Source organism: Schistocerca cancellata, chromosome 1 (genome assembly GCF_023864275.1).
Source record: "Schistocerca cancellata isolate TAMUIC-IGC-003103 chromosome 1, iqSchCanc2.1, whole genome shotgun sequence".
NCBI classification, from domain to species: Eukaryota; Metazoa; Arthropoda; class Insecta; order Orthoptera; family Acrididae; genus Schistocerca; species Schistocerca cancellata.
The window spans coordinates 940975145-940997656 of record NC_064626.1 but is presented as its reverse complement, the minus strand read 5'-3'; the positions used below and the strand labels follow the sequence as shown (position 1 = coordinate 940997656).

The 22512-nt window shown below is 41.9% G+C and overlaps 1 long non-coding RNA gene across 1 annotated transcript in view; it reads right to left on the bottom strand.

Moving 5' to 3' along the window:
- Positions 1-14814, bottom strand: part of LOC126162719 (uncharacterized) — a 34184-nt gene extending 19370 nt beyond the window's left edge. Inside the window, exons 1-2 of the long non-coding RNA XR_007535104.1 lie at positions 14574-14814; positions 13289-13355 (exon numbers count right to left, since the gene is read on the bottom strand). This is a non-coding gene — a long non-coding RNA (uncharacterized LOC126162719). The remainder of the gene's footprint in view (positions 1-13288; positions 13356-14573) is intronic.
- Between the last annotated feature and the right edge of the window lie 7698 nt (positions 14815-22512).

The following is a 22512-nucleotide window of genomic DNA, read 5'->3' as shown; positions in this document are numbered from 1 at the left end:
AATTCTCTATCGAACCATGATACTGCTCTACTATGGCATCATAAGTGACTTCTAGCTTTTATTATCTACCTTATTAAGATATAACGAGCCGCGCGGGATTAGCCGAGCGGTCTGCGGCGCTGCAGTCATGGACTGTGCGGCTGATCCCGGCGGAGGTTCGAGTCCTCCCTCGGGCGTGGGTGTGTGTGCTTGGCCTTAGGATAATTTAGTTTAAGTAGTGTGTAAGCTTAGGGACTGATGACCGTAGCAGTTAAGTCCCATAAGATTTCACACACATTTGAACAAGATATAACAATGTTCTAAAAGGAAACAATAATTAATTGTTTAAGTGGATCAATATGTTTTGATACCGCTTAATTTACTTGTGCCTTGCGCATGTGTCGTTTATTTAGCATACAACGGTGTGCCAACCAGAAAGGTTACGAGTAGTTTCGTCTGTTTGCACATTTTCTCTGTGACGCCATAGCGAGCTATAATCCAATACTTTTCGAGTCCCACGTTAGAGTGTAAGACGACATATCTGCAAATCACAAGTGAACTCTACGACGTGAAAACATCTTAATCAACCGTGAGATGACCATTGTAAACGTAGTGAAGTATAAAAATTGGAAAAAAATGTGTTATCGTGTACTCTACCTGTATTATTTTTTTACGGACACGACTACTTCAGTGCGCTACAAACCAAAGACTGTAAGTAATGAATAGCATTCTACATACCGCAGGACAGAACAATGGAACATTGTTCATCGATGATAATACACACACACACACACACACGGGCGCACACACACACACACACACACACACACACACACACACAAACACACACACACCCACACACATATGTACACAGAACTAAATTGTTCAGCATGAAGAACAGAAATGAAGAATGAAATAATATATTTGCTGTAAATAAAAGGATTCGAGTGACAAAGGAAGAAATTCGTGTCTCCAGCAAACCATACTGTTATTTTTTTTAAATTAATTTCTTTTCTGGAGTGAGATAGAACATCCACACCAAAAAGGTAGCTTGATAATGGTTGCTTTTGGAACAAGACGCAGAATCTAATGTTCCTACAGCTCTATTAATAGCTACACTATCCAAAAAGCTAACCTAATATTAAAGAAAACTTAAGTTCCAATTAAAACGTCACCTTAGCAGAGTTAACAGAGAAAGTAAATATCTCAGAAAGATCACAGTTTTCGTCCATTGACACATCCAGTTTACATGTAGCAGTAAGAAACTTCTCGGTTATGCTGATTAAAAAATCCTATGCTGAATTATAACTGAATTATTTTCAAATTTGCGAAACTTGAAGTTGATATTAATCACAACTATTTCCCATTCAACGAAATTCTCTGTTGCAAACCGTACACGTGAAAAAAAAAACTTGTGTTCCACGAACTTGAAAAACGATGAAAGTAAATTCCAATGAATATGGACGTTTGAAATTTTCTGGCAGATTAAAACTGTGTGCCGCACCGAAGCTCGAACTGGGAGCTTTTGCCTTTCACGGGCAAGTGCTCTACGTCTGAGCTACCTAAGCACGAATCACGACCCCCTGCCACAGCTTCAATTCTGCTAGTACCTCATCCCCTACCTTCCAAACTTCACAGAAACTCTTCTGCGAACCTTGCAGAACTAGCACTCCTGGATGAAAGGATATTGCGGAGTCATGGCTTAGCCACAGCCTGGGGGATGTTGCCAGAATCAGATTTCCACTCTGCAGCGGAGTGTGCGCTGATATGAAACTTCCTGGCAGATTAAAACTGATTGCCGAATCAAGACTCGAACTCGGGACCTTTGCCTTTCGCGGGCAAGTGCTCTACCATCTGAGCTACCCAAGCACGACTCACGACTCGTCGCCACAGCTTCAATTCTGCCAGCACCTCGTCTCCTACCTCCCAAGACTGTGGCGAAGGGTCGTGAGTCATGCTTGGATAGCTCAGATGTTAGACCACCTTCCCGCGAAAGGCGTAGGTCCCGAGTTCGACTCTCGGTCCGGCACACAGTTTTAATCTGCCAGGACGTTTCATATCAGCGCACACTCCGCTGCAGAGTCAAAATCTCATTCTAGAATATGGACGTTTGTTTGTTTTCTCAGATAAAGTCAGCGAATGAATAATGTAACGGTTAAAACGTTACCCAATTCAGAAATTTTTGAAATATTTGGAAACACATTCGAAAAAACGTTTTTCGCTCAAATAAAAAAATAGTTTAAATCATGTGTAGTGGCGTCGGTGTGTATTTTTTAGTGACTATATTCCGAAAAAATATAAATTTATCCATTAAATTTGAATTTCATATTCTTTTCAATATTTCCTTGCCGGAAATTTGAGGACTTTTCATTGATTAGAAGAATTGGTCTGCTCATCTGCAAAACTCCAGAAAAAAATACATTCAACAAGCAGATCACACTATGATACACAGTTTTCTTGGATATATTCCGCACGGTTATTGATAGCTTCCTTGAAAGGCACTCCGTAATCCTGTAGCTGCGTTCAGGTATTAGTAAACATGTCCTTTTTTTTTAACTTGTAAACTGTCACGATGCTTCCATGACACAGCAGAGACATCAACAGTTACATGCATTTGAAGTTTTTCCCACTGACAGTAGAGGACATATCTTTACGCTTGCTGCCCACTGCAACTTTTTTGTCGAATTTCTTTAAATCTTAATAACTATCTTCACCTCTTCATAGGTAAATATTAAATCATCCCAATACTTTTAATTTATCGAAATGCACAGCTTTTGTACTCATGACACGCCCCTTTTTCCTGTGATATTATAAGGCACATCACTTTTAAGTCTGCTCGACTTTCACTTTCATTATGTACTACGTTAGGTTACATTTACAATGTTCATTTTACATTTAATTAGTAAATGGCTTGAACCGGTCTGGAGTGAAATAAAGAACTTTTTAAGAACTGGAGTTGCTATTCATCAATTGACGTTCAGTGTTCATTTTCGGTATCAGAACCACATCTATTATTAAAGCGCTGCAGTGCACATCAATATAATTAACATTTTTATGAGAGAGAAATACGAGACGCAGACGACAAACTTCTGTCTTAGTCAGTGATCAATGGCACAGAGCTCGTCACATTCATTCACAAACCTCAGACGGTAAATATTTGCACTTTTGCGATGAAAATGTCTATTCTCCCGTCTGTGACAAAATACCGTCAGATTTGAATCGCTAGCAACTATAAGACTAATAATGCCGAAACATCGGTTAAGCCCAGAACAGATAGATCCTGTCTGCACATGGTTTTCACACAGTATTTGTTTTGTCTGTGACGTCATCGTGCGAGTGTAGCTTCGTTAAAAGTTAAAAAATTGGTGTAGCGTGGAACGCGTTTAGCTATGACTTTGATTTGGGTATCATTGAGACGAGCTCGCTGAGTACTACTAGGATACGAAGTGAGGCAACAAAAATATTCGCAGGAATAAGAGTGAAGATGGGTAACAAATCGAAAATTACAAAGTGATGACACAGCAGCGTCCAAAATAATATGAAAAAAATGGCGAAAGTGATGACGTAGCTGGCCCGTCGGCTATATAAAGGCCAGTGAAAGTCCAAATGTAGGATTTATCTATTCTGTAACCAGTATGCTACTCTGTGTAACAATAGTATTAAAGACACTATTAATTAAATTTGTAGCACAGAGACGTTCTAAAGGCGTTTAGATCACGTATTGAAGTCTCTATAGCAGTCGAGCCCAGTCAGTATGCAAAGAGAAGAGGAAAAATAACATGAAGCTGCTGTTCCGATCACAGAGTCAGGTTGCTAATACAATTACGGCTTCAGTGGTAGTAGGCACGGTGCTACACAACCTTTATTAAAAAGACGATCAATTTAATTTCACAAACTGTCTATTGGCTTCTGTCTCGGGTTCTTCGGCCGACGTTCACCTAATGATTTTTCTGACGTTTCGCCAGCACGAGTGGCTGGCATTGTCAAAGCTTCACCCTCCATTGCCGGTGGTGAACTGGAGCCGAGCTCGCGGCCGCAGACTATATGTACCTGGCGCGCCAACGTCCGAGGGCTTCTCCGCGGTCATTTCCGGTGCGGTTCTCCTCTTGCTACCTGCAACGGTCGTTCGCTGCAGTACGGGAAGCCAGGACCCGTTTACCTTAAGGCTTTCCTCTTTCTTGTTGAAACTGTTCGCGTGTTTTTGTATTTCTACGGCTTCTCTGAACAAGCGCGTGTGATAGTGCTTCTGTACTCAGTTACGCATTAAAAGGCATCTGTAACCACTGATAGGTTACATGGGCACAGGACTATCACTATCTGTGCTACATCTGGGTTCACCTACCAGTTAATTCATAAATTCGTCAAAGTGGCTTGGTACTTCAGAAGATCCAGTGGCGGTTGGTTTCAAAAATCCACGGCAAGGTGACGGCTGCGCGGAGGGACCCCGGCCTCCCCGATGGCCAGACGCCTGACGCCACCCCAGTAGCGCCAACCTGTGCGTCGGCGGGTCGAACTGCCTCTCGGCTGAGTGTCTAAGCGACCGTCGGGATTCCGGCCTCCACTCATGTCGGCAGCAGGGATCTTCTGCTACCGGAGGAAGCGAGGACCTGAGGTTACAAAGCTACTGAGAGTCACCCTCTCGGGCTCAGTTCGTGACAGTGCTTGGTCGGGTCATTTCGTGGCAGCGCTTTGTAGGCTTTATCTCGTGACCAGCAGTCGCGCGGTAGTATCCGCCAGTTTGCGGTTAATGTGTTGTTTTCCACAGCCATGATGAAAGCACCCAGACACTTTCACGTTCAATTTTTGTCACGTCCTCCACCGTATAACGCTAATAGCAAAGTTGGCCGTGTTAAACACGGTTCGGTTTGCAACGCCAGATATGAGCATCAGTATTTTATCAATGTTAATTCGGTAGTCTTTGCCGTGCTAGCTTTATCAGTCTGCTCACAACATGTTTCCACTCAGGGCCTTTTAGCATAAGTTCTGGCGACTGGGATGATTCTCATTATCTTTGTTGGTATTTTGTGTCTTTCCATGTAATTCTGGTTTGGCCGACAGGAAGCCTGTGGATCGCCTGTGTAGTCCGAAATTGTGGACTGGTTAGTTACCACTACTTGTATCGAGACTGCCTCTCATTTCAGTGTGTATACTAGAGTACATCTGCTTTTCTTTTAGTTGTCTGTTACTTGTATGTAGTCTCCCCCTTTCTCTTCATTGTCCAATAAATTTCAATCAGCATTAGAAATCCCTGCAGCATGTGAAGTACGGAGAGCAGGTGAGGTTCTTCCAACCTGATGTTAGGAAAGATGGTGACAGGCAGAACTCATTTATTTCTTTTGTTTCGATCCCTCTGAAGCCTAAAGAAACGAGAAACTACAAGTTACATATTAATACGAAACAATTGTTATCATTTCATCCCGACATTTTCACAAAAAAATCTACGGCGCGTATCCCACCTGTGCTCACAGCTTTTTTTTCATAGCTACGGTATGTTAACCGTTGGTATAACAAACAATTTCCATTTTGATTTAAACTATCGCTGCGCTGTTTTATGCAACGAGATTGTTAGGGTCTCGTCACAACTGATCACTGTCGGCTGTGACTGCAACAACGGACGGACGAATCACACAACAGCAGATCATTCACCAGTTCATTGTTACTTGGTAAGCACGCTGATAAAAAAGCATGCCGGGTGGTGCAGAACCCGCCGTCACGTACCAGAGCCTCTTCCTTACGGGGAGAAGGAAAGCGCTTGGAATGATTGTTTTGCACCGACATTTGTACGAGCGTTTCTGTGAGGTGTGTATCTCATTTAACAGCACAGCATAGTTTACGTCTATACTGTTACTCTCATACACGGAATATTTAAAAAAAAATTAAGCCACACAAGCCGTCACTAAATCTCATAGGCGTCGGTTACTGGCAGATTATGTGGGCTCGTTCGTGCACCTACCGTAGGCTGATCGATAATGTACGGTCATGAGTACAATGGATCTCCCCCTTGTCCGCGAAATGTATCTAACTGAACTAAGTTCCGATAACATCAAGTTCTTGGAGTGCTTCCGTAGGTTGCCTGAGTTCATTTTGTACCGAGCGTAAAGGATCAATACTGAGGGATCTGACAAGAACAACCCCTCTAAGCAGAAAACTTCATATGGACATATGAACTATTCCGAATGGTTTTCGTGACTGATAACATTTAGTGTACATTTATTTTGGCGCTAGTGACGCACATGTGTATGTCTTACCCACACAACCTATTTGACGTTTTATTGTAGCTTATCCTATTTCGTTCCTTTCAACCTCTTTGGTCGAGATGTCTTCCCATCATAAAACTAGCCCGTTGAACGTGCGGCTGTGCGTGGAGTAGCGCTAGGGATTGAGAGTGTTTCAAGGAGAAGCATCGGTTAAGTGTGTTTGTATACGCGGTGGCTGAGATATGCCTCTACAGCAATGAAGAATTTGTAGATGTGGCGTATGTATAAGGATCCTGCGATAGGAGCGCAGAGTGCTCCTGCTGTCGAAGAATATCGTCGGAGCTTTTCGATATGTCGAACTCCTGGTCGTAGAGTATATACCAGAGTTTTCAGAACATTGCGCGGAATTCTCCCATGTGCCTATTTTTCTTCTGAACATGAAGTTCAACAAACAGTGCAGGAACGAAAACACATTGTTGGAATGGTGCAGTGTAGTCCCGATACCAGCACACGGCGACGTCCTGCATGTATCAATATGCAACGAACACACGTATAGGGAACATTCCACCTAAAAAACTTATACTCCAAGTCAGAGAGAACATGTCCAAAATCTTCACGTTGGTGACAATTCCAGACGACATGAATTTTGTCACTGGTTAATTGACAATAGTTATTAGCTTCCATTAATACTATGTGCTGATGAAACTACATTTACACGGAATAGAATCAACACTACACGTAATAATCATCGATGGTTGGGTGTAAGCCCACAGGCAATAGTGGAAACCAATTTCGAAGCAAGTTTTTCGATAAACGTTTCATGCGGCATGTTCAGTAACATGACAATAGCTCTAGGCATTTTAGAAGGACGAATGATGGGCAAAATTACTTGCATTTTCTGTAAAATTCCTTTATTGAACGCCCTGGGGAATGCAATGTACTTCCGTGACGGAGCTCCTCCACATTTTGCCGGACGTGTGGCGGAACATGTCAGCCGTGCTTATCCTAATTTCTGGAATGGTCCACGATACAATCAAGCAGTTAACTGGCCACCTAGATCGCCAGAGCTTACGCAAATAAATATTTGTTAATGGGTTCGAATGAAATGTGAGGTTTACAAATGAAAGATAAATACGCGAGATGAACTGCTTGATTGTATGTTGGACACTGCTGTCCCCGTTACGGAACGTGCAGAGGCTCTCAGACAAAAGCGCAACATGTTCACCCAAGAGTGCACAGATGCACTGAATGGTGGAGCATTGGAACATTTATCGTGAACTGTACGAAAAATCTGTAATGTGGTGTGTAAAATAATGCTTAGAGGTGAATATGTTAAAAATATGTATTTTCCAATTGATAGTTTGTAAAGCGCATTTGTAATGTTCACTAACTGTTGTACATGTGTAAATTTGTAAACTTGATAATGTACTGAATTATAGAGAAAATAAATAGCAATGTAAAGTGCATTAAATATGCCCTAACTCGGCACCATCCAGAATAGCGTATGCGTCCATATGAAGTATTCTGCTTCAAATGATCTCTCCTATCAGATCCCCGAAATTGACCGTTCTTTATGTGGGCTGCTATAAAGAGTCGTGTGAGCGCTAAAGATGTTGCTCCAGTAAATCGACGTGAGCGTTCACTGACTTTCGAGTGATCATGGATGATTACAACTCTGCCATGCTGTCGGTGCTATCTGAAATCCGTGTCACGATGAGACGTTGCAGTAGTCTTTGCAGAAGAGAATTACACACTAAAGTGGAATAGTGTTTCTAATTCAGTAGCTCGTCCGTGTACAATTGCTTACGATTTTTGTGTATCCGTTGATGTGTGTTTATATAAAAAGCCTGTTTGCCTGCCTTCTCATTAGCTTAAGCCGTGACTTTGTGTATGCTCGTGTATCGTACTGTGGCAAGTTCCCTGTTGTTTCTCCAATATAGTGTCTCAGGTGAATAACCCTGCCATGTGGCTGACGTTGAAGAATGCTGTGGAGTACAGTATTGGTACGGGTGATTGCGAAAATAAAATAACACAAAATTCAACGTAGCCATCCGACAAGCGGATTATCATAGACACACAGTCACTGCCCCGAACCGTGTAACACTGCGACAAAGGTTGTGTAATTCCGAGCGTATTTGCGAGTCATACGAGACATCTTATGTTACTTATAGTTTTCATTTTATTACCAATTTTCACTCTAATTCCGGCGAATATTTTTGTTGTCTCATTTTGGGGACTAGTAGTGCTCCGCAAATTCTTCACAGTAACACCTGCCTCAATGTCAAATCTAAACGGTTGCCACGCTACATCAATTCTTTTAACTTTACGCGAGGCTAATTGGTAACAATTCGGCGCAAGCACCTACACTACCACGATGACGGTAGAGGCAAAACAAATACTGCGTGACAAACATGTGCAGACATAATGTATCCTTTGAGGGCTCAACTATTGTTTACGCATTTAGTACCGAACTCTCCCGGGCAACTCGGTGATTAAGAACTGCAAGTGGCAATCATATCTCCATTTGTCGGTCGCACACTAGTGCTGAAATTTTTTCGACCAATAGTGTTGGAATGCTCAGTGCCGTAAATGTAGTTTCCGTAATCGATATCGGCTACGGAGGCACACGTGGTCTCGTTATCTTCAGAAACTAATGACTCTGTACATTCAAGAAAAGTAGGAAGGGGTAGGTAAAAGGTGCTGCCTGAAATTTTATCAGAATCGCTTTCAACTTACAGTTGCAAAAAGTATTCCTCTAAGAAAATACTATATTTTCTGTTTTAAGTCATAACACATTACTGCGCAGAGAGCTAATAATTTGGAGATGTCTTCACTATTGCCGACTGATGTACTCTGTATTTAATGTGACACATTTTCAGTGGAACATGCAGTCTGTCTACCGAGATATGTCTCCAACTCATTTCAAAGATTACCTAAAGGTTCCGTTACTTTTTGTTTTGTACGCCTGGTGTAACAACTAATGTTGGAGATACTGTGTTTCGTTCAATTCTCCCGCTTTGAAATTAAGGGAGCTATTGCAGCTGCGCTGAATAAAGTTCAGAAGCTGTATCATTAACTGTTCTACTCTGCCAAAGGGTTTGTTAACACGAGAACTAACAGACTGGTTTTAATCTTCCCAAGTATCCACATCAACATCTATACTCTGCAAGCCACCTTATGGTTTGTGGCGGAGCGTGGTTCTGCTCCCTTCCATTCGCGAATGGAGCATGGGCGAACGGTTGTCGGTAAATCTCAGTATTTGGATTTTTCTCATTGTAGACACTTCGTATGAGACGTAGCTGGGGGGAAGTAATACGTCGCCCCACTCTTCCCGAAATTTCAGCGGTAAAACTCCGCGGTGCACAACGCCTCTCTTGTAGCTTCTGCCACTGGAGTTCGTTGAGCATTTCCGTAATGTTCCCGCAGCGACTAAAATGTCGCTTAGGAAATGTGCTGCTCTTCGTTTGGTCTTTATCTCTTCTATTAATCAGACCTGGAAAGAATCCCAGACTAACGAATAATACTCAAAAACTAGTCAGTAAGACACTTCTTTCGTGGATTAATTATATTTCCTTAAGATCCTTCGCGTAATTCTAAGCCTGGCATCTGCTTTCCCTACGAATAAACCACTAGCATTTCTCACTCTTTGACATAAGCGGGTAGTAATAATCTCCCAAATTTTCAACAGCGAAAGTAAATCAACACATTTATGGGTTCTGATAGTCTACAAAGGTGAAGCCACGTGCAGGAAGCCAAACATCAGGTCGAATCATACAATCTGCAGACGAATACTACTCCGAATCATTGCCAAACTTTGCATTCGCAAGTACTGTTATAAGCATATCTTGATGTTAGACAGCCGGCCGGGGTGGCCGAGCGGTTCTAGGCGCTACAGTCAGGAACCGCGCGACCGCTCCGGCCGCAGGTTCGAGTCCTGCCTCGGGCATGGATGTGTGTGATGTCCTTAGGTTAGTTAGCTTTAAGTAGTTCTAAGTTCTAGGGGACTGATGACCTCAGAAGTTAAGTCACGTAGTTCTCAGAGCCATTTGAACCATTTTTTTGATGTCAGACATGTTTATATGAGCAACCGGAAAATCACATAGATCTAACAAGGGAATGGTCCAATCCTACATGTCGAAACCTACTCTGAAATTTTTCGCATAGGAAGAATACACTGAAAGAAATGCACTGCCAAAACTATAACTGCTATGGCACATTGCAAGTATTTTATAAGAAATGCTAAAGATACTCATTTTTGCTGCACAAAGAGCCGATTGCAACATTAGTTTGTACAGCCTTTCCTGTCTAATGCGCAAAGCGGCGAATAAGCAGATGCAGCCATGATAAGAGGACGTAGCGGTGGTGGTAGGAAGTTCCTATGGGACCAAAAGAACGTAGAACCGCGCAGCGCGAGGTCCAAACTGCACACACGCGAATTTTAAGCACTTAAAACACACAAAATATCTCAAATCATTAGTTTTTGATTAACTTGCTGCTCATATCGACAGCAAAACCGTTTCAGATGTAATGGCTACACAAGTGACTAGCGCAGAAAAGAATAATAAGGTAGTGTGTGACGTTACATTGAAGTTGAGACTTTAATTTGTTGCCAGGAAATATTTTACAGCCATTCCTCTAGCACAGTTACCATCATTAGTTTTCAATAACGTATATTTTCTAACAATAAAACTCTTCCTTGTTTTATTCCCTGTAACTGTCACGAAATGCAAAGTGTCCATTGGATGAGGGAAACAAAAATTTTCCTTGCTCCAGGCACACGTGATGAAATAAAAATTAAGGCATTCAGACATTTCCAAGTAGTTACTAATTTCATTTAGACAAAATTGGTTGTTGTTGTTCTGATCTTCAGTCCAGAGACTGGTTTGATGCAGCTATCGATGCTACTCTATCCTGCGCAAGCTTCTTCATCTCCAAGTAACTACTGCACCCTACATCCTTCTGAATCAGCTTAGTGTATTCATCTCTTGGTCTCCATCTACAATTTTTACCCTCCATGCTGCCCTGCAATACTAACTTGGTGATCTGTTGGTGCCTCAGAACATGTCCTAGCAACAGACCCCTTCTCCTAGTCAAGTTGTGCCACAAGTTCCTCTTCCCCGCAGTTCTGTTCAGTACCTCCTCTTTAGCTGGTATGGAGAAAGAAGTGTTTGTGGCTGTTGTTCTGTGTTATTGTCCCACCAAAAATATTTCATCACATTCGAAAAACGCGCTGATGGAACCTGAAAATGTGCCAATAACTGAAGTTTAACAATCCCGTTCCGTTGATGAACCTGAAATAACAAAGAACTATCGGAAATTATACTGTCAAAAAATTTATTGAAAAATTCTTTATACTGCTGAAAAATTTCTTCCTCGAGAGGGTTAATCACACTATTATTTCTAGGTGGAATCCGAATTATACGAACAGTCTTCTCGTTGTCCTCCTAAAGATAGAGGTATTGTTATGTCTATGCCAAGAGACCTATAAAATCAAGGAATTATTTTTTACGACTGGTAATAAGATGTTTCGAATGTAATACTGCAACTTATTCTCTCCCATCTTTCCAGATTACAAGATTTGTGCAAATAAACAGTGTATTTTTTATAAATATTTGGTCCTAATCTACCTTGAGTTTCCTGAAGACAGATATAAAGTTGCGGAAAGATATCCATTAATGCCTATCTGTGGCCATGTTACTGAATAGTACTATGTCATAGCATTCACCGACTGCAAAACCACTCTATCTTTTTGCACTCGGCATGTTCGTTTTGCACGCAGTTGTTGCACGAAACGTGACTGACTGGTTTTATGCACAGCATTTTTCAGGATAACAAGAAACTTTGTCTTCACGCCAGTTACGAATTTTCGTCTTCACATCAGATACGAATTTCTCTTCAGTATTACCTATTACTAACATCATCTCTACACGTTTACTTGAAGTAAACTTCGTGATTTTGCTACTTTTTTTTTCAGGCAATTTTCTAAATCTGTTTGATTAGGTCGAAGAAGCCTGTAAATCAGTAATGTTTATCTCATTGGCAATTCAGAGAGCGTTGTCTTGTAGATGTACTTTGATAAAGGTGCACTGACTGTTACGAGCGGTAATATATATTTAGAATAGCTTTTCTTTCACATTTTTGCGAGTTTCATTTTGGCGTATTTTTCGTAGTTCATGTAAAACTTTCTTCCATTTATACACTTTTGGGGAGCAAAATAACTGATGATGGTCGAAGTAGAGAGGATATAAAATGTAGACTGGCAATGGCAAGGAAAGCGTTTCTGAAGAAGAGAAATTTGTTAACATCGAGTATAGATTTAAGTGTCAGGAAGTCATTTCTGAAAGTATTTGTATGGAGTGTATCCATGTATGGAAGTGAAACATGGACGGTAAATAGTTTGGACAAGAAGAGAAGAGAAGCTTTCGAAATGTGGTGCTACTGAAGAATGCTGAAGATTAGATGGGTAGATCACATAACTAATGAGGAAGTATTGAATAGGATTGGGGAGAAGAGAAGTTTGTGGCACAACTTGACCAGAAGAAGGGATCGGTTGGTAGGACATGTTCTGAGGCATCAAGGGATCACCAATTTAGTAGTGGGGGGCAGCGTGGAGGGTAAAAATCGTAGGGGGAGACCTAGAGATGAATACACTAAGCAGATTCTGAAGGATGTAGGTTGCAGTAGGTACTGGGAGATGAAGAAGCTTGCACAGGATAGAGCAGCATGGAGAGCTGCATCAAACCAGTCTCAGGACTGAAGACCACAACAACAACAACAACAACGTTCCTCTTTTACGAAACGAAAATGGCTTGATACAGTTCTTAACTTCAAGTATTTTCTCCCTCCTTCATTTAACCAATAAAATTACAGCCTTTCTATGTTAATGAAAGCTAGTAATATAATGTTTTCTTTAGGCTAGGAGGGTACTGTATTTTCGTTCTGTCTTTAATTAGCATACCAGTCATAGTTCGAACCACATTTCACGGAATCGTTAGAGTTATTTCTTGTATCTTCTAATGTTCCCTCAATTTCTAGCTAAGTGTCCAAGATAATAACTAAGAAGTTGCACACAGGTACGTTTTCAAGAGAAGTAGATGATTTTTATTGCTTACCACGTTCTTCGTATTTCATGTTTACAAGGTTGGAAACATTGATTGGATTCCACATTACTGTTGAACTCTGGAACAGGCACAAACACAGATGCTATTAGCAAGCATATACGAGGAGAACACAAAGAAAATGAATTCAGTTTTATCTCCATTCTTGATAGCGGTATCGCAAAGGCGTCTGATAATTATTACGGATATTAAACGAGTTGCAAATTCGAGGGAATAGTAACTGTAAACAACTGTGTCAGAGAAACTATCAACGGAAAACGAAATTCGCTTTACACGTTGGACTGTGTTATCTGTTCAGCGATGCGCATTCAATCAAGGCTAAGCACCTACCAGGTTGCACATGAGCTGTCTGCTACAACTACGGTAGGGCTGTATATTCCTCCAGCTGGGTAACTAATTTGGCAATTTTCAACGTTAAAAAAGTACTTGCAATGTGTCTCGACAGCTAAAATTTTGACATAGTGTTTCTTTCGTGTAGTAATCCTTTCGATATGTCGGAAACGTCTGTTACCTACGCTTAAATTTATCGTATTAAATGGATATTATTTGAGGGCTATGACTGTATTGTAAGATTTTTATGAAATAATATATACTGCAACAGTCACTTGTTACATATATTTTATTAGCACGACCCGTTTTGGCAGCATACTGCCATCATCAATGCACTTACAGTTACTTTTACATTGTAATTAATATGAACTTAGTTTCCTTTGCTGTGTGTGCCGGTGAGGTTATGTGGTGAAAAAAATGTGTTTACTAACTACTCACCTAATATTTACCATGACATAATTAATTATAGACATAAATGTTTGATCTTCACCGAATACTACTGTTTTAGCAATAGAAACTAGTTTACCTTAGCTTTTAAGGCTCGTTGGATTGACGTAAATAAATGATTGTGAATGTGTTAAGCCGTGTTGTACTTGTTACTGTGCTCTGTGTGCCAGACAACGAAATTATAACAAAAATGTAATTAAATACACTTACAAGACGACTAATCACGCTCATCACATAACATACACACTATAACAAATTAATCTTCCCGAACAGGTGTCTTTTGCGACACATAATTTCACTGCCACACTAAGCAAAGGAAACTAACCTCACTTCATATTAAATACAGTGTAAAAGTAATTGTAAATGCACCTGATTATGCCAGCATGTTGCCGGAAAGCGTCATGCAAATAAAATGTTAGTAGCAAGTGACTGTTGCAGTATGTATTACTTCATAAAAACGTTCGCTTATAAGTAAAGTCGTTGACCGAAGACCATTTCTTACCAGTGAAGAAGAGTCGGAGTGCAGCCCCTTCGTATTATTCTGAATTATTTGTAGATAGCACCGTGGATTTTGCTGCCCCTCAAGATTTCATTCCTAAGTGTTTTTAGCCGTCTGCAGAGTTCATTCCATTTAGGTTTAGTAGATGGATTTTTAACGATATTGTTTTACTTCTCGGCGAAAATCTAAACCAGTGGAGGACTTGAGAGAAACTTTATTGTCGAGACAGCACCCTCGGCTCAGAGCTGTGAATGGGCCTGTGGGAGGCGCCACCGTGGCAGGCGGCTGACTCTGTGGCAGCCCGGCTGGCGCGCCGCCACGACGAGTCGAGGGGAAGCGGTTGCGCCACGCAGCGTGCTTACTTTGGAGTAATGCTTACTTTGGCGTTCTCTGCCCGATAGCAATTCATTTGAGGCCAAGCGCAAGCGACCGGTGGGCAAGAGGTGAGTCAGTGGCACGATCTAATGAAGGCAATGAACTTGCCGGCCCCTAATACCTCTCAGTGCTGTGGCGTGCACCGTACACTGAGTAGCAGCACCTTATGACGTAGCTACACTGTAAGCTCAATATTAATTACCTGTTCTAAAACGTCACAGTCTCCAGCCCCAAACACCTTCCTAAATCTTTTCCTAATTTCTTTTTGAGATTCCGCCCCATAAAAACACTAATTATTATATAAATTTAAGGTGGAGGGGGGAGAAAGAAAGGAAAGGGAAGGAACTGTTGATATCAGCTGCAACGTGAGTTTATGCGGAATCAGCGACGACGAGTGAAAATGTGCGCTGGACCAGGAGTTGAACCTGGGATATGCTGCTTACTCGACAGTTGCGTTAACTTCTGCGGCACCCAGACACAGCATTTATCGCACTTGAGCGGAATATCTCGGCACGTCTCTCAGCCGACCCACATTCCCACCAGAGTCACCTATGGTTCAAATGGCTCTGAGCACTATGGGACTCAACTGCTGAGGTTATTAGTCCCCTAGAACTTAGAACCAGTTAAACCTAACTAACCTAAGGACATCACACACATCCATGCCCGAGGCAGGATTCGAACCTGCGACCGTAGCGGTCTCGCGGTTCCAGACTGCAACGCCAGAACCGCGCGGCCACTTCGGCCGGCAGAGTCACCTATCTGCAGTCCCATCCATGTCCTCCATGCTCGCCACTTTCAGATTCCCGCAGGAGGTCGAACGTAAATGTGCATCCAAAAAAATGGTTCAAATGGCTCTGAGCACGATGCGACTTAACATCTGAGGTCATCAGTGCCCTAGAACTTAGAACTACTTAAACCTACCTAACCTAAGGACATCACACACATCCGTGCCCGAGGCAGGATTCGAACCTGCGACCGTAGCGGTCGCGCGGTTCCAGACTGAAGTGTCTAGAACCTCTCGGCCACACCGGCCGGCTAAATGTGCATCCATACTGCAGATTGTAGATTTATTGCCCATCGAAGCGACATGTCCGAAAGAACAGATACCACACATTCATATAAAACACTAATTCTTAAGAGATAATTTTGAGACAATGTTATTGCTGCTGTGTTCAGTCCGAAGACTGGTTTGACGCAGCTCTCTATGCTACTCTATCCTATGCAAGCCTCTTCAACTCCGAATAACTGTTGCAACTTACATCTAAAAAAATGGTTCAAATGGCTCTGAGCACTATGGGACTTAACATCTATGGTCATCAGTCCCCTAGAACTTAGAACTACTTAAACCTAACTAACCTAAGGATATCACAGAACACCCAGTCATCACGAACTTACATCCTTCTGAATCTGCCTACTCTACTTACTGCATTCATCTCTTGGTCTCCCTCTACAATTATTTACCCCCCACACTTCCCTCCAATACTAAATTGGCGATCCCTTGACATCTCAGAATGTCTCCTGCTACCTATCCAGTCTTCTAGTCAAGTCGTGCCATATATTTCTTGTCTTCTCAATTGTATTCAGTACCTCTTAATTAGTTATGTGATCTGCTCATCTTATCTTCAGCATTCTCCTGTAGCACCACATTCCAAAAGCTTCTGTTCTCTTCTTGTCCACACTGATTATCGTCGATGTTTCACTTCCATATAAGGCTACACTCCATAGAAATACTTTCAGAATAGCCTTCCTAACACTTAAGCCTAGCCGCGCGGGAATCGCCCAGCGGTTTGAGGCGCTGCAGTCATGGACTGTGCGGCTGGTCCCGGCGGAGGTTCCAGTCCTCCCTCGGGCATGGGTGTGTGTGTTTGTCCTTAGGATAATTTAGATTAAGTAGTGTGTAAGCTTAGGGACTGATGACCTTAGCAGTTAAGTCCCATAAGATTTCACACACATTTGAACATTTTTGAACTTAAGCCTATATTGTATGTTAACAATTTTCTCTTCTACAGAAACGCTTTTCTTGTCACTGCCAGTCTACATTTTAAGTCATCTCTAGATGGTTATAAAAATTATGTCTGGTAAATGACGTTCTCCATTGCTGACACATTGACGATGCCCTTACAGAAAGTTGTGCATAGCTCTTCGTGTCCTATAGAATGGCAGCGACTTCCTAGAAGATTGTGTCCGTAAGCTTTCAGGGTTGTGGGGGCATGTTTGTACACTTGGCCCTGTAAGTGTCCCAAAGAAAAACAAATCGCAAAGTAATAAACCGGGCGACTTTGTGTAAGGGCAATATCTTCTCCCGAAGATACATGTCCAGGAAACAACACGAAAAATTTCTTATAAATCCGAGAAATGTGAACTGTAGCTCTGTCTTCTTGGAAAGTCTTCTCCCTTTACATAGTCCCCAACAAACCTGTTACCTTAGACGGGAGGAAGATCTCTATCACGTGACAGCAGCAATTTGAATTAACTCTTAACTTTACGCCATCTTCATCGAAAGAAAAAAAACACTCCACACACCGCATTTAGCAATAGTTGGTGAAGTTTCTGAGGGTTTTCCGCTGCCCAGTAACGGAAATTTTATTTATTTAGAGTACCTGACAAGTGGAAGTGGGTCCCATCAGAGGAAATAAAAAAAGCACAAGGAGGAATGTTCTGAAGATTTTCCTCATACAGAACTCAGTGTTTTAAAATCCCCCTCACTTAATTCTTGCGTAACCATAATTTTGTATGGCTGCATGTGAAGGTCTCTGTGAAGAATGCTTCTTACGCTCCTATCAGATAATGCCAGGTCGGCTGCGTGTTTAAGCGCTGAACGCTTTGGACATTGCTGCACGGACGCTCTCAAACGATGACATTGTTACAGTCCGACGTCGGCCAGTAGATTTTCTTTTCAGTGCAGAACCCGATGCTATAAAGTTTGATATCTAAATTCAAATTGTTTTTCTATCAGCAACAGAAACATTTCGGCCAAGTAATTGCAGAATCACCGTTACGTATATACTTCTACACAATAAACGCACGATGCTCACCTAGCTTGGCCACTGTGAAAATGACACGTACACTGCTATCCATCAGTACCCCTCTACATAAGTATCCCACCACAACTTGCACAGCGGCCTTACCAAATGCGGGATGTCTTTTTGCCGGACCCTGTAGATAGTAAACATCCTGATTTACGTAAGGATCTACTCAGGAGCTTTCATATGGCATACAGAATGCAACAGAACAATCTCAAGAAGGATGCGTTTTCTTAAGAAATTTATTCCAAAGTGAACTTTTCGCTCTCCAGCGAAACGTGGTCTGATATGAAACTTCCCTGCGGATTCAAATAGTGTATCGGACCGTGGCTGCAGCGCGAGAGCCCGCATCTCGTGGTCGTGCGGTAGCGTTCTCGCTTCCCACGCCCGGGTTCCCGGGTTCGATTCCCGGCGGGGTCAGGGATTTTCTCTGCCTCGTGATGGCTGGGTGTTGTGTGCTGTCCTTAGGTTAGTTAGGTTTAAGTAGTTCTAAGTTCTAGGGGACTTATGACCACAGCAGTTGAGTCCCATAGTGCTCAGAGCCATTTGAACCATTTGAGCAGCGCGAGATCGTTGCCTTTCGCGGCCAAGTGCTCAGCCTGCTGAACGAAACAAGCACGATTCATGAGATGAGTTACTGGCGGAGGCAAAGCTATGAAGAGAGGTCGGGAGTCGTGCTTTGATAGTTCAGTCGGTTAAGCAGTTGATAGTGATAAACAAAGATCCCGGGTTGGAGTACCGTTCCGGCATACGATTTTAATTCGCAAGGAAGTTTCAAGAAATTCATTGATTGCTGCGTGATGTCGATAATGGCAACTCCAATATGATGACTGACGTGTATTCAAATTTTTTAAACGAGATCAGTAAGAGTATAATGTCATGCAGTGTTACAAACTGGGTTCAAATTTTTGACGTCCTATTTTATTGCAGGATTAATACACACAGTACTTAGTCTACAGTCCAGAGGTTAGCAAGAATACTCTACCACGTTCAGTCATATATTCTTCTACACCCAACAGTTGCCAAACTATACGTTAGCCAAGGATTCTGCAGAGAACTCGAGAAAAATCCCATAGCGTGTCGACTACTTCTATTCAGTCGGTTATCGAGCAGTCTGATGTACCTATTACAAGGTACTAAAAGGAACTCTGGTTTTAAATTCCGCGTTTAAAAAATCATTAACGCAGGAGAACCGTACAGACATACTTCTAGTTGACCATCGCAGAGACTCCTATTTCGAGGACATATAAATAGGTATCTTTGGCGACGGGGAGTAACTGAAAGAGCTGGAAACATTTATCGCGAATCTCTCGCCCAGTGAAGAAATAACAGGTGACTCATGTACGTAACATGGGTAAAAGAACGGAGGCGAAAAATTACAGACCAGTATCCTTGAACACATTCTGAGTTCGAAAATAATAAATTTCCTTGAGACAGAAAGCATTCTGTCCACAAACCAGAACGGATTTAAAAAGCATCTCTAGCGCGAAACTCAGCTTTCACTTTTCGTGCACGATATACTGTGAAACATGGATGAAGGACAGCAGGCAGATTCACTATTCCTAGATTTTCGGAAAGATTTTCACACGGGGTCCAACGGCAGACTTTTAACGAAGGTCCGAGCACACAGAATAATTTCTCACATATGTAAGTGGCTCAAAGAGTTTTAAGTAATAGACCAGTACGTTGTCCTACACGGCGAGTGTTCGTCAGAGACAAGAGTCGCAATGTGTCTCGTAGGGAAATGTGATAAATAGGGTGAGCAGAATATGCAACTGCTTATTGATGACTCTGTAGTGTGTGGGAAAGTATCGTACAGCGACTGTAGAAGGATAAAGGGTGACTTAGAATTTATTTTCGCGCGATGAATGGCAGCTTGCTCTGAATATTGAAAATCATTAATGGAGAAGATTAGGAGGGCGAATCCTGTAACGTTAGAATACAGTATTAGTGGTGTGTTGCTTGACAAACCCACATGGACATAAGATTGATTGAAGGAAAGACGAATGGTCAACTGCGAGGTTTTTTTGGGAGGATTGTAGCAATGTGTAGCTCATTTATAAAGGAGACAGTGTACAGAGCACTACAGCGACCTGTTCTTGAGTACTGCACGACTGTTTGAGATCCCAGAGGTCAAATTGAAGGAAGAAATCAAAGAAATTCAGAGGTACGCTGCCAGATTGGTTATCGATAGGTTCGATCAACATGTCAGTATTACGAAAATCTCCGTGAACGCAAATGGGAATCCGTCAAGGGAAGACAATGTTCTTTCCACGAAACACGAGAAAGTTTTTTTTTTTTGGTCATCAGTCTACTGACTGGTTTCATGCGGCCCGCCACGAATTCCTTTCCTGTGCTAACCTCTTCATCTCAGAGTAGCACTTGCAACCTACGTCCTCAATTATTTGCTTGACGTATTCCAATCTCTGTCTTCCTCTACAGTTTTTGCCCTCTACAGCTCCCTCTAGTACCATGGAAGTCATTCCATCATGTCTTAGCAGATGTCCTATCATCCTGTCCCTTCTCCTTATCAGTGTCCTCCACATATTCCTTTCCTCTCCGATTCTGCGTAGAACCTCCTCGTTCCTTACCTTATCAGTCCACCTAATTTTCAACATTCGTCTATTGCACCACATCTCAAATGCTTCGATTCTCTTCTGTTTCGGTTTTCCCACAGTCCATGTTTCACTACCATACAATGCTGTACTCCAGACGTACATCCTCAGAAATTTCTTCCTCAAATTAAGGCCGGTATTTAATATTAGTAGACTTCTCTTGGCCAGAAATGCCTTTTTTGCCATAGCGAGTCTGCTTTTGATGTCCTCCTTGCTCCGACCGTCATTGGTTATTTTACTCCCTAGGTAGCAGAATTCCTTAACTTCATCGACTTCGTGACCATCAATCCTGATGTTACGTTTCTCGCTGTTCTCATTTCTACTACTTCTCATTACCTTCGTCTTTCTCCGATTTACTCTCAAACCATACTGTGTACTCATTAGACTGTTCATTCCGTTCAGCAGATCATTTAATTCTTCTTCACTTTCACTCGGGATAGCAATGTCATCAGCGAATCGTATCATTGATATCCTTTCACCTTGTATTTTAATTCCACTCCTGAACGTTTCTTTTATTTCCATCATTGCTTCCTCGATGTACAGATTGAAGAGTAGGGGCGAAAGGCTACAGCCTTGTCTTACACCCTTCTTAATACGAGCACTTCGTTCTTGATCGTCCACTCTTATTATTCCCTCTTGGTTGTTGTACATATTGTATATGACCCGTCTCTCCCTATAGCTTACCCCTACTTTTTTCAGAATCTCGAACAGCTTGCACCATTTTATATTGTCGAACGCTTTTTCCAGGTCGACAAATCCTATGAAAGTGTCTTGATTTTTCTTTAGCCTTGCTTCCATTATTAGCCGTAACGTCAGAATTGCCTCTCTCGTCCCTTTACTTTTCCTAAAGCCAAACTGATCGTCACCTAGCGCATTCTCAATTTTCTTTTCCATTCTTCTGTATATTATTCTTGTAATCAGCTTCGATGGATGAGCTGTTAAGCTGATTGTGCGATAATTCTCGCACTTGTCAGCTCTTGCCGCCTTCGGAATTGTGTGGATGATGCTTTTCCGAAAGTCAGATGGTATATGGCCAGACTCATATATTCTACACACCAACGTGAATAGTCGTTTTGTTGCCACTTCCCCCAATGATTTTAGAAATTCTGATGGAATTTTATCTATCCCTTCTGCCTTATTTGACCTTAAGTCCTCCAAAGCTCTTTTAAATTCCGATTCTAATACTGGATCCCCTATCTCTTCTAAATCGACTCCTGTTTCTTCTTCTATCACATCAGACAAATCTTCACCCTCATAGAGGCTTTCAATGTATTCTTTCCACCTATCTGCTCTCTCCTCTGCATTTAACAGTGGAATTCCCGTTGCACTCCCGTTGCTTTTAATGTCACCAAAGGTTGTTTTGACTTTCCTGTATGCTGAGTCTGTCCTTCCGACAATCATATCTTTTTCGATGTCTTCACATTTTTCCTGCAGCCATTTCGTCTTCGCTTCCCTGCACTTCCTATTTATTTCATTCCTCAGCGACTTGTAATTCTGTATTCCTGATTTTCCCGGAACATGTTTGTACTTCCTCCTTTCATCAATCAACTGAAGTATTTCTTCTGTTACCCATGGTTTCTTCGCAGCTACCTTCTTTGTACCTATGTTTTCCTTGCCAACTTCTGTGATGGCCCTTTTTAGAGATGTTCATTTCTCTTCAACTGTACTGCCTATTGCGCTATTCCTTATTGCTGTATCTATAGCGTTAGAGAACTTCAAACGTATCTCGTCATTCCTTAGTACTTCCGTGTCCCACTTCTTTGCGTATTGATTCTTCCTGACTAATGTCTTGAAGTTCAGCCTACTCTTCATCACTACTACACTCCTGGAAATTGAAATAAGAACACCGTGAATTCATTGTCCCAGGAAGGGGAAACTTTATTGACACATTCCTGGGGTCAGATACATCACATGATCACACTGACAGAA